The sequence below is a fragment of the Amia ocellicauda genome, chromosome 9, assembly GCF_036373705.1.
Source record: "Amia ocellicauda isolate fAmiCal2 chromosome 9, fAmiCal2.hap1, whole genome shotgun sequence".
Taxonomy (NCBI): Eukaryota; Metazoa; Chordata; class Actinopteri; order Amiiformes; family Amiidae; genus Amia; species Amia ocellicauda.
The window spans coordinates 12,953,717-12,965,939 of record NC_089858.1 but is presented as its reverse complement, the minus strand read 5'-3'; the positions used below and the strand labels follow the sequence as shown (position 1 = coordinate 12,965,939).

The following is a 12,223-nucleotide window of genomic DNA, read 5'->3' as shown; positions in this document are numbered from 1 at the left end:
ATGCCCTGTCTCCTGGACTGGACCGCCACCACCACCCACAGGACAGAGGGAGATGGACAAGTGGTCACAGCACTTATGGTCGGTCAGCCTCCACCTGCGTGCAATGACTATAGTTGATGCTAAAGAGTTCACAACTTCATGTGACAAATATATATCACGGTTCACATTTTTTGATACCCCCTCACCAATTATTCTGCAACCCCCCCTTCCCAATAAACTGTCGACTACCTAGTTCACTTACTGGTTGTGCAAGCCCTGGCTGTAGTCACCACACAAGTGCACTTCCTCCCAGCTAATCTCAGCCCAGAATCAAAACAATCACTGCAAAAATTTGCAATGGTTTCCCCTCAAAAGCAACTTGCCATTTCTGCAATCCGTTCTGGCTGCTCGCTCACAGCATTTACTGTCTCACAGCTCCTCTGCCGTGTGTCTGTCATGATTCATATTCTTTTGTCAGTCTGTTATTTACTTATTTTTCTATTTTAACTAAGTGCTTACCAGACAAATATGAAAACAAACACAGACACACATGCACACAGATACAGATACAGACACGCACACAAAGAAAAAAACATTTCAAAGAAAGAGCGATCTATGGACCAGCAAGCCCGCGAAGGGGGCAAAGAACTGGAAGGGGGAAGCAGTTCAGAGCTGCACCATGCTTGGCAACCCATTTGCAAAGAGTTTCTGAAGTGAAGCCTGTGCTACACGGTTGATCTTCCCTAGCTCAAATCCTATAGTTACCCTTGTGGGATCTACTCGGAAGCAGATTTTCACTGCAAAGATGGTATCTCACAATAGTCCAAGGTAGTGGCATACATCTGTGTGGTATTATTATTATTTGACTGACACCTCTGTCCTAAGTGCCTCACATTTGCTGAGGATCTGTTGCTTCATCGTGCAACAAAATACACAGGGCAGCAATACCACAGCACAGGATACAGCGGCCAGGGCACAGGAGCCGCAGACAACGTAGTTCACATAGCAAGCGTGCACAGCCTAAACTTCCACCACTGTGCATCTTCAAACCGCCTCAAACCTGGAGGAGGTCTAAACTGTTTCACTGTGTCAACGGTGCTGAAAACAAGAACAAGCCAGGTGTGCAAATGGGATTTGAATAAAACAACAGCTACCGCAACAAAGCCACATATGCTCTGCCACATATTTTGCAATAAAAGGCAAGTCAGCAGTTTTGGTATAGCTTTGTTGTGCAGTGGTGCAGAACTGGGAGGGGTACACAGGTAACTTAGATTCAAATGTAATCTAACAGCTAATCACTGGGATACACAGTTACTCCAGGCCTGGACAGAAACAGCAAGAGGGGAAACGGAAGAGACCGCTCACTCAAAACACACTTGTGAAATTACAGGGTTGCTCAGCAGGAAGCAGCAACGAATGTAAACTACCCTGAAGGTCGATTTCCAAGAGTCCAGACTGTAGGCAGTGGGTGAGGGGGGCACTGCTAGGCTTTCAGTCTCGCTTGTGGGGTTATGCTGCCACCTAGAGTCCAATCCTTGCCACTGCCACAAGCCCAAGTCATGCAGACAATGCAGGCCTCAATAGCAAGGTGGTCTAACACAGACTGTGTTTACAGGAGCCCCAATTAGACCAGGCTAGAGAAATCAATTGGTTGAATTATTATTTTAATGCATAAAAATAATTAATGAATTAACTACAGGGGTCTGGAACAAACGCCCTGGCCTGTATGTAACTGAAACACAGGGACTATCTGCTGGAGAGACATTGTATTACATGAGTGGGTAACCTAACCCAGTTTAAGGCCAAACAAGAGCCTGAGCCCCAACCAACACCAAACTTACAGGCTAGGCCTACACAAACCTACATCCGATGCAGTTAACTGAAATGGGACTTTAACCCTGACCCGAGCTAGAACCAGACCATAACCCAATTATTCAAAATAACACTCTCCAAACATCTTGGATGTAGTATAGTGTGTAGTAAGATATGTTATATGTAGTGTAACACTCATAGCAACAAAATAAGTTTTTGTCTTCTGTGTTTACTTAAATGATCGTTTTATTGAAATGTTCTAATTCAACAGACATGGTTCAGGAGTGAAGCCCTTACAATGTCAATGTCCTTACACAGCACCTCCAGCAGATGGCGCAGTTCTGCCCAGGTTCTGACTTCCACGTTACCTTGGCACACAGGGGTCACCATCTGTGGCAATACACAATAACAATAAAATTGCTCAACTCACATTAACCCTTCAACCCAGCCCACAACAAAGCACCCGAAACTCGCCATTCATTTATACAGTGCAGCCGGAGCCACTTTTAATTTACACTGATTACAGATGAGAAAATTAAGTAACTATAAGTAAATATATAATACAATGCAGTGATGACGGACAAAAAGCATGACATACATAATGAATATGTATTTACCGATGGAGAAGGGCTGATTGGTGCGGCACATAAGATACGTCACATTTTATTTGGCAAACCAAACTGAGATATTGCTGCCAGCTGCTGACTGAAAAATTGCAGCAAAGGTCATTTAACTTTCAATAGCTAATCAACCAAATGCACCCAAGAACATGGTTTCGAATGAAGCAAATACTTTCAACTGTAATCAATGTGTATTTGAAATCTGTTGCTTATACGGGGGTTGGGATGTATTTTTAACTGTTTAACTGCTTCCCCTCTGCTCTACAGAGAGATACTGAGCTGCACTCACCCAGACTGCTTCAGCTGACGTCCCTCCTGCACTGCTGGGGCCTCCCTTTAGGGGGCAGTGCTGAGTCCTGAGCTCTGACTGGGAAACACTGCACCCTGTTTAAGAAAGGGAAAGTTAATTAGTAGTAGTTTAATTATGGGGAGGAGGGTCTTGATATTGTTAGTAGAAGTATAGTGCATTTATCCAAAGTGAGAGTAAACAACCGCTTTATATATTGTGTACACAGTTGTCGAACCCAGGAAGGCCACAAGCACTTCTGTTTCATTTGTTTGTTTTTTTCTTTACCCCCCCATGCCCTACAACAAATGTATTTCTTCAATATTTGGCTGGTCAGAACTGCCAATTAAAAATGTGTTCCGTGCATTGAGAAATAGATGATTGAGAGTTTGTCTGTTCCTGAAACCTGTTGTCTCTCTATTTCAGCAGGTACGGGGCACCAGTCCTCCCATTGCAGAGCAGCTGTACATTATTTTAAATATATCAGAAGACACAGAAAAACAAAGAAATGTATCTGAGAGCAATCAAAAGTATGTGACGTCACTGAAAGGGTGAAGATGTTGAAAGGGCGAAGGGGGCAGACACGGGGCAAGAAGAACAGACCAAAGACGGATGAAGGGAGCTAGAGAACAGATCGCAAGAGCTAGAAGATGGCCACACGAAAGAGAAGATGCAATCGGAAGATTTGATGGTGTGACCTGGAAAAGAGATGCTGTATGTCGAAACAAGAGCAAACCTCAGACAAAGGCTGATGATGATGGTGGCGTGTGTGTGTATATGTTTGTATGGGCTAAGGTGCAAATGGTCATGCACAACAAGAAGGCAACATACATTACCAGAATGAGACTCACTTAGTAGCAGTAGCAGAGTTAATAATAAATAAGTAAATTAATAAAGTGCACAAGTAGTGTAACTGGAGCTTCCTTGCCGAGATGCATTTACAGAGTTTATGCTACTTGCTTTCAATTCATGAATGTTACACAACATAATATATTCACAAAGTAATCTGCGTTACAGTTAATTTACCTCCCCCCCATATCACCAGAGGCACAGGAGGAAACCCCTTCTTCTCTCCATTATTGTTCAATGGCATAAATAATAATAACTCGAATCAATATCCAGATACACTTCCAGTAATAAGCACTGTCGTTACCGGTACAAGAGTACTGAAAGAGAGAGCGTTATCAGTTTACTGAGGGACACTCACGGCTCCCATGCCATCTTTCTTTACTTTCCTCCCTCCCCCTCCGTCCCTCCCTCTCTCTCCTGAAGCAAATTGCTCCCCCTACGCAAGTCGCCAGAAGGGGGATGTGAGCTAAAAAAAATCACATTGCAACTTTTTTTTCCCCACTTTTTTCTTTCTTTCTTTCTTCTTTTCCCCTCAACTACTTCTTCCTGGTGAATGTGCACATTCCCCGATACATGGGAAAGAGCAGAGGGACGCAGTCGCGTTGATTTTTCGTTTCTTCTCCTGCTTCTTCTAACACGACGATCTGGGATTCAAAGTAACAATGTTCTGCAGATCTGGCCGCACTCGCTGAGGGAGCAGAAAGGAGGCTCGGAAAACACATCTGATCCAGGGATCGCCGGCGCATCGAGCTGCAGGTAAACGCGTCTTTGCAGGCTGGTGTGCGGGTCGGTGCGGGTCGGTGCGGGTCGGTGCGGGTCGGTGCGGGACGGTGCGGGACGGTGCGGGTCGGTGCGGGACGGTGCGGGACGGTGCGGACACCCAGCCAGGCTGAACAGCACAAGTTGTGTTTGGGGCCGAAGTTGCCGGACGGGACTTGGCGGCGCGGATAACCGGGTCTGCTCCGTTACTCGCGCTGCTCAGGAACCGGTACCGACCCGTCGCTTGTGTTCTAGTTTTGTTAGACATAAAACAGCAATTAAAAATGTTTGAATCCCCCCGCAGCTCCCCCTACAAGCGCCCCAGGGTTCTGATGATGATGATGATGATGATGATGATATGAAAAATAAGTTCTCTTTGCTTTTTAAAAAACGGTTATTCAATTGTGTATACTGACCCATAAACCGGATCGATCAATGCGTTTCTGTGACAGCTGCCTGTGAAATAGTGAAGAGAGATGTGGTAGGGGGTAGGCACTTTTTTTTATTATTTATTTTTATTGAAAGGCAGTCTTGTGAATTGCACGACCAGTTGATTGGCCTACAGCAATCACCCAGAAAGTCTCTCTCTCTCTCTCTCTCTCTCTCTCTCTCTCTTTCTCGGGAGGGGGGGTTACTGCAGTATTCATATTTCCTCTAACTTCACATAAAAGTTAGACGTATTAAAAATAGAAGTTTACTTTAAATATAAGATGCCCGTGAGGACCCGGATGTTCGCTATTCCCTGCAGGCTTACTGTCACCGTCTCTTCTTGCCCCTAATTCCCTGCACTTTTCTGGTCTTGCCTGGGAATGACACGGAGGGAGTCTGGGGTATCTGTGGTAGTGTGTGTGGGGGGTGTTATTTACCCCTTGTCCCCGCCTCCGCTAGCTCTCATTTTTTGCTTCTAAAACCTTTAATGGATTTTGGGTACTGGGGGTAGCTGATGCTTACCAATACGGGTGTGTTGTGGGGGGTGCACTGCACGCTGTGACCGGGGTTGTTTACACACGTGCAGCTGCGCGGCGGTACCGAGCCGGTCCACACTGCGGTCCGGGTGCGAGCGAGCTCTTGGGCCGCGGTCGTGTGGCGCAGACGCCCGCTGTTCTGCGCAGATCTGCACTTTCGTGGGTCGCGTCCTGGTGCAGATCTGCGCGAACCAGCGCTTTGTTTGCAATCACGAGCAACTTTCACAACACGTGACGTGACTCTGGCCGCCTGGCACGCAGCGCAGATCGCAGCCCTGCTCACGCCTGCGCAGCTGCAGCTTTTTACACAATACAAGGACTTGTAGTTCAACAGGAGAGTAGACCAAATATATATGTGAATCTCTCTCCTGCGCATTCTTTCAGCGCCTATTTTGCCCTATCTCACTCAATCGTCCCGTACAGATAAGGTAATAAACCTATCAACACAATATAATATTAATTAGCTGTAAACATGCAAACAGGCCATACACATTCGCTCTCCCTGGCAGTGCAGGAAGCACTTTGCAGCACATGACCTTATGACCTCATGCACAACCTCCCCCTCATTGTGATTAAACAGCGCTTGTGTAAAATATAAAATGCATTTTAGCCTGTTCACAAGGTTGTGTATGCCAAATGCCCAGGCCATCTTTAGGCCTACATTTATAAATCACTTTAAAAATCGCCCTGTGGGTCTTAGAGGGCACAACTGGAAAACGGGACGTTGTATAACAGAACAGGGTGTGTAAACTATGGATTCACACACATGTACGCACATCAGCCAGCTGTGAAGGTTAATGGCAGAAGGCACAGGGGCATTACAGAAGACCGTGGAAAGAAAACACCCCCAGACTGTTGCCTGCTAGGACCACAGCTGATCCCCCATGTCTCCCTGTCTGAGAGCACTGACCTACAGCGCAGCTACAACAGACCTCGTTTCACAAACACGTCTGCAGCTTTCTATTATATGTAGATGTATATTTGTAATATAAATTGAGGAATATATTGTCATTGTTTTACTTTGTTTTATAGAACAATGCAAGCAAGTCAATAATAAAAAACAGTCTGGCGGGGGTCTCCCAGGGATTCCCAGCAGTGATGTCAGGCTAGTGTTTGGAGCACAAAGGCCCTAGTGTGAGGCAGGCAGCCAGGGCAAGTCGATTCCCAGGACCATCCCTATATTTCTGCGTCATCCCCATCTGCCTGAGAGTGCAGAACTCCCCCTGGGCAGCATTTCCGCTCATTGTGTCTGAAACCCGAGTGTTCCCATGCTTGGCAGTGGTAGTACCCATTCACCGATAGACCGTGTGCCGGTCACTCAACTACGGGTACTCAGTGAGTATCGATGATAATAATGACGAAGATGGTCAGGATAACGGAAGCTCCTTTAGGCCACGCTGGTGTCCAGAGCTGATGTAGGTGAAGAACTTGACATTTGCGTAGCGTGTGCAAGTCAGATTCATGTCTGGATGTTGTGTGTGGGGTGCATGTTGTCTTCATCTCTCCTGTGCTGGCATATGGGATGTAGCAGTGAGCTGTGTTGACCTAACAATTAGCATTACATTTTTTGTTTTGTATCTATAAATACATTATATGTGTGTGTCTTTCAAATGTCCACTTGAGCAAATCAATTCCAAATCCTATATGTACAGACTGGGAACTGATTCAGCAGGAATTACAACCAGTAGGGCTTGCTAGCTGAACTGCCAGACTGTAACGAGGCAGGCTGCAGTGGGTGGGTGGGTGGAAGGCGCTATATAGCCAGATCCTGTTGTTGTGCTCAGGCAGGCTGCGCTGCGCTGGCCGAGACTTCACTACAGAACGACGGAGCACAGCAGTAATGTGGAACAATATATGAAATATGAAAACCTGAAATCTACCCCCTGCAACACCTCCCAGTTTGGGTCACACAAAGATAACGCGAGTCTCCTCACTCCTCTCGCTCTCCGAGATCTCGGGTCGCCACTGCACTTCTATTGATCGGCGGCTGCAGTTACCACGCATGGCGGCTGCTTGATTCATTGCTTACCGGTGCTGGTTGAGTAGAAGGCCGGCGGCTTGTGCTGTCTACCGCAACCACTGTGCCTCTGAGGACGCCTGTCACAGCCGTGGCCACAGGACCGGCAGTAGCAGTTGTTGGTGGTTAGAGCGCGGCAGCAAGTTCAGGCAGGCGCTGAGGTTGGGAGGAGTGAGCGTCGTCACAGGGCTTTGTGCTTCTCTGCACAGTCGGCTCCTAGTGTGAGGGAGATGGTGGCGTTTGAAGGAAGACCTATAATTCACCTTGCTGGCCCACAGAGGCCCACAGAGGCCCACAGAGGCCCACAGAGGCCCACAGAGGCCCACAGAGGCCCACACCTGTCCTGCAGGATCAGTAAGCACCCCTGGTTCTGGGGAGCTACAGTCCTGCCTGCAGCATTTATAGGGAAACTTTTAAACGTTAACAAGCAAAAACCTGCATAATGTGTTCACTTGTGCTAATTAGGCAAGTAATTGGTCCAGTTAAGTAATAAACAACTGGAATGAAAAGCAGAAGACCCCCATGAGCAGGGCTGAAAGAAGCAGCATTAAAAGGGGACAAGCCTGCGATCGGGCAGAAACACAAAGCCACTCAAACACAGTCAACACAAGCCTTAATCCTAAGGGAAAAAAGATGGATAAACATGAAGGCTAGGCCAAGTTTTAAAACATTTTTTTTTTTTTTTAAACAATGTTATGTTTTTTTTCTGTCTTCTAAATAAACACTGTTGTGTAATACCTAGAGCATCTGAGGGCTTGAGTCAGAACTGCATGCAGATTGTGAGCGGGTTTTAGCTTTCTGTAAAGCCTGCCCACAGTCACCGAGACAGAGGCATTACTGGGGTAGGGGGGTACCTGCTGTGGTGCTGTAGCTGTAGCTTCTCTACATTTCTTTATAGACAGACTCACAAAACACTGCAGGGGAACCACAGTGAGAGAGTGTGATTTCAGCTGTGCCGCAACACTCCTGTTCCAGTATTTTGGTTAGGGGGGACTGTCATAGGATCTGTGTGACCTTTCACCTCTGCCCAACATGGAGCTGCTGTTCCGGCAAACATGCTGAAGCTCTGAAGGAGTGGGGGGAAGGGAACGGGAGGTGGGGAGGGAGTATTTTTAAACTCGCAACCAGAAGAGTTTACCAGGTGAGCCGCGTTTATGTTTGTGCTCCTGGGTTTGTCTCTCGTTGCAGCCCTTCTGTGGGGTTGTTCGTCTCCCCAGACCCCTACCCTTTCAGATCAGCCTGCGGCTGTATCCATTGCAATGACGGGTCTTTGCATTGCTTTGCATAAGTGTTGGAAATGACTCCCATTGCATGGCACTGGACAACAGTTCAAATGCATTGCAGGTTCTCCTCCTAAAGAGTTTAAAGGAGATTTCAGTGAAAACTATTTAAATTAAAATGTGTGCAGATATTGGTTTGTTTATGTATATGGTATGAGCTGTGTAAACTCACTTATGTGATTGCTGTGCTGGACTGAAGTTGGCTGCAACATAGCTAACGACAGAGCCACAACTGTGTGCTGATGTCATGTGCCCAATTGTATATATTGTGTGTGTGTGTGTGATATATATAAATTATAATCATATTTAGGGAATATATATATTTTTTCACTCAGTCTTTTTTTTCTCTCTCTCTTTGTCCAGCAGATACTAACAGGAAGAGCCTGCAAAGAACAGGAAGTGATATCACCTGCGGTGCCCAATTCCTTTTTCTCCAATCAGAGCGCAGAGCCCGGGTGACTGGTGAGTGTAGTGCTCTGACTGATGGTCATATATATATATATAATAACTTCCTCTTTTGGTGGACATATTGCACGTCTTCTGTTATTGCAAGGCATTAGGAGGGCCTGTTCTGTGGAGATCACCAGTGAGAGAAAAGTAATTTGTTAAAACTCAGCCTTGTTCTCCCCCGCCCATTTCCTATACCTAATGCTGAAGCTATGCGCATTCATGTTCTGCACACTGATTTCCCATCAGACATGAAATTGCAGAGCTGGGTGGGAAAATCTTTATACTAGTAAACAAAATGATTTGCCCCACAAAACCTGTGCTCTCCTATTGTTCTGTAGGCCAGGACCTGTAAGTGACCTTCTAAATTCTAAATTCTAAAAATTATAAATGACAGTAAATGACACAGGGCATGAGGCACAGGATACAGCCTGGGTACAGGGGAGACCGGTACACCAAGATCTTGCAGCCTATGGAACCATTGTGCTCTGGTAGTCTCCTCAGTTTCCCCTGAGGTCTGCCCAGTGCCCAGTGTCCCGTGTGTCGCAGTGCATTGCGGGGATTCCTCTGAGTGGTTTACGCAGTATCTGTGTCCTTTTACACAGCTGCTGCAGAATCATCCTTCTCCAGATCACAGTGCACTGGAGATGCCCCAGGGTTTATGTGGCCGCTTAGACCCCCTCACACACTCACACACAAACTGCACTATGAAGCAGGCTGCTGTCACTGACAATTATTGTTAGACTTTTGTTTTTTACATCCAAGATATACATTTCATAACTGTCCAGTGAGGAAAAACTGACGAGGCTGTGAAAAGGTGGAAAATTAAAAAAACATCTGTAGACTTTTTTTGAAAAACACAGGGCAATGTAAATATATACGGAACTATGTTTTGGGAATATTAAATCTTAGAAATGATTTGAGGGTGTGTAGCTGAGGGCGTATGGGGTGTGTTTGTGTGTGTGTGTTTGAGTGAGGAGTCAGGCGTGGTGTCCGTGTGCCGATGCTTGTTTGTCCGGGAGAAGGCTGTGTGACAGACAGTCGCTGCGGCTGTGGAATGCAGAGTCCGTGCTGGGATGTGAGAGAGCCCAGCTGTGCACAGTATTCCCTGGCCCTGATGATCTCTTTGGCAGCGCCACTGATTCCTGACTGTTGTCATTCTGCAGCTGGAGTCCTGAATCGCTGTAGAAGCCAAGGGGGCTCTGAAGTTTTTTCCCTGTGAGAGCGCTTGGGTGAGAGACTAAGTTAGCGACTAAGTTAACCAACAAGACTCTCATCAGGGAAGGTTTCATGAACTCTAACCTCTGAAACACCATAAAGCTTTCAATCTATATAGCGTTTAAAAAGGGTCTTTCTCTGTGTTCCTGTTCAGGGCCACTTAGTAACACAACGCAGCTGCTGACGCACTGGAAAAGGCAATGGGGACACATTTTTTGAGCTTGGTTCTGGTCAGCTTTAGCATTTGGTCTTGCATCTGGCGGGAAATGTGTTGGGAGATTTTGCAATTCTCATTCAGCCTTCAGTGTATCTGGGATGAGTGCTAGTCTTGCATTTCTCAGCTCTGGCCTCTGGTGATCCAAAATGGTGACAGTCCTTAAACATAATGTTTAATATTACATTTGTTTATGGTAGTATGCAGGTTAGTATCAATGACAGTGTAGGTTAGTCTAAGGTATTAGGTTATAATGTTTAGGTTAGGAGTAGTATGCATTGGTAATGGTGTTTGATATATATAATATAATAGCTATTCTGCTTCTCTAATTGGTTAATAATCAATCATTTTTGATGATATCTGGACAGTGATTACCAGCAGCCTATTTTGTATCATGCAGAATCACTGTTATGTAGTCATTATCATTATCACTGATCATACAATGAAAATAACACCCATCACACATCATACATCAGAACCTCTGTGCAAATACAAGGCCAATAAGGAAAAGAGCCAAAAAGTGTGCTAAAATAACCTCTAGAAATGATCATAAAAAGTGTCTTCTGCAAACCAAAAGTATCATAGGTGAGCCAAGAATGTTGTACATGACCCAAAACTGTCACACATCTTAAGCAACCATACAGGAGCCTATACAAATGCCACATGTTAGTAAAAGAACATCATACCTGAACAAAGCATGTCATAGCAGGGGAGCATATATCAGAATTACAGCAGCGTATATTAAATAGTCATCAACCTTGTGAGTCATAGTCAGTTTTTACCATTTGGACCAGTTCTGTCGCTAGGTGTAACCAAGACTAAAGTCCCAAAATGTAAGCCAGTGTAGGAGTTTGACAGTCTAGTGTTCCTTTAATAGTAGCAGATTTTAAAACACATTCATTCACACAGAAAGGCAGTTTTGTAATCATTAAAATGTGTATCCTACATGGTTGCTCTTAATTAAAAAAACACATTAATTATTATTATTCCAATTCCGCTGAGCCTGTTCCTTTGGCCAAGGATCTGCAAGATAGAAGGTAGGGACACCTCAGAAATGTTTTTCACATAATAATATGTTGAAAATAAGTGTATTTGGGGCTTTAGGGCCATGATGGGAAATCAGTGTGCACCACATGAATGCACATAGCTTAAGCATTAGGTATAGGAAATGAGCGATCGTTATTTGATTATATGTTAAAATAAAGACATCTGCTCAAATCGGTGTAAATCCTCACTGCTGATTGTCTATTGGATGTATGATTGACTGCTGACTCAGACCCAGATCAAAATCATAACCTATATGCGCTCACCAGTGGCGGACTGCAGTCCCAGTAGGTGTTGCAGGGTTTGCGTGTGTGTAGAAGGAGCAAGCGTTTGGGGTTTGTCATTACAAAATGTGGTTGTAATAATCCACTCCTTAAACTGAGCACCAGAGAATATACATTTTAGTAGCTGACATCTAAGCGTTTGGTTGAAGTCAATCCTCAAAAACAATGCACAAGACAACCTGAACTGATGTATCAAAGAGGAACTTTAAGATTCTTGTACCATGATCTGAATGATGTACTTTTAATCCCGTTAGATATATGCTGACAGTGCCAAGTTTGTATCCATGGTTATGTTTAATGCTAACTGATGTTTGTCCAGTGTAGACCTCCCTGTTGTTTTTTTTGGTCCGCTTTTAATTTCCGTTTAGGAAAAAAACAAAAACAGCAGCGACCTTTGCAAATGTTTAGAGACCCCTCCCTGTAAATCAGCTGGGAAGGGAGGAGGCTGA

The 12,223-nt window shown here is 45.2% G+C and overlaps 1 protein-coding gene and 1 long non-coding RNA gene across 5 annotated transcripts in view; one reads left to right on the top strand and one right to left on the bottom strand.

Moving 5' to 3' along the window:
- Positions 1–2,019: 2,019 nt before the first annotated feature.
- On the bottom strand, positions 2,020–3,925 carry LOC136758656 (uncharacterized). Its single transcript, XR_010819983.1, has 3 exons — positions 3,724–3,925; positions 2,701–2,795; positions 2,020–2,181 (listed from the first exon to the last, which is right to left on the bottom strand). It is a non-coding gene; the product is annotated as an uncharacterized LOC136758656 (long non-coding RNA).
- Positions 3,926–4,008: 83 nt separating this feature from the next.
- The window catches only part of ddr2l (discoidin domain receptor family, member 2, like), a 33,358-nt gene continuing 25,143 nt past the window's right edge, over positions 4,009–12,223 (top strand). For 3 of the 4 annotated variants that reach the window (XM_066713210.1, XM_066713209.1, XM_066713207.1), the window contains exons 1-2: positions 4,009–4,302; positions 8,934–9,029. The gene's annotated coding sequence lies outside the window, so the exon portion shown is untranslated. Of the gene's footprint in view, positions 4,303–8,930; positions 9,030–12,223 lie in introns of all 4 variants that reach the window. The other variant, XM_066713208.1, reaches the window with a different exon arrangement.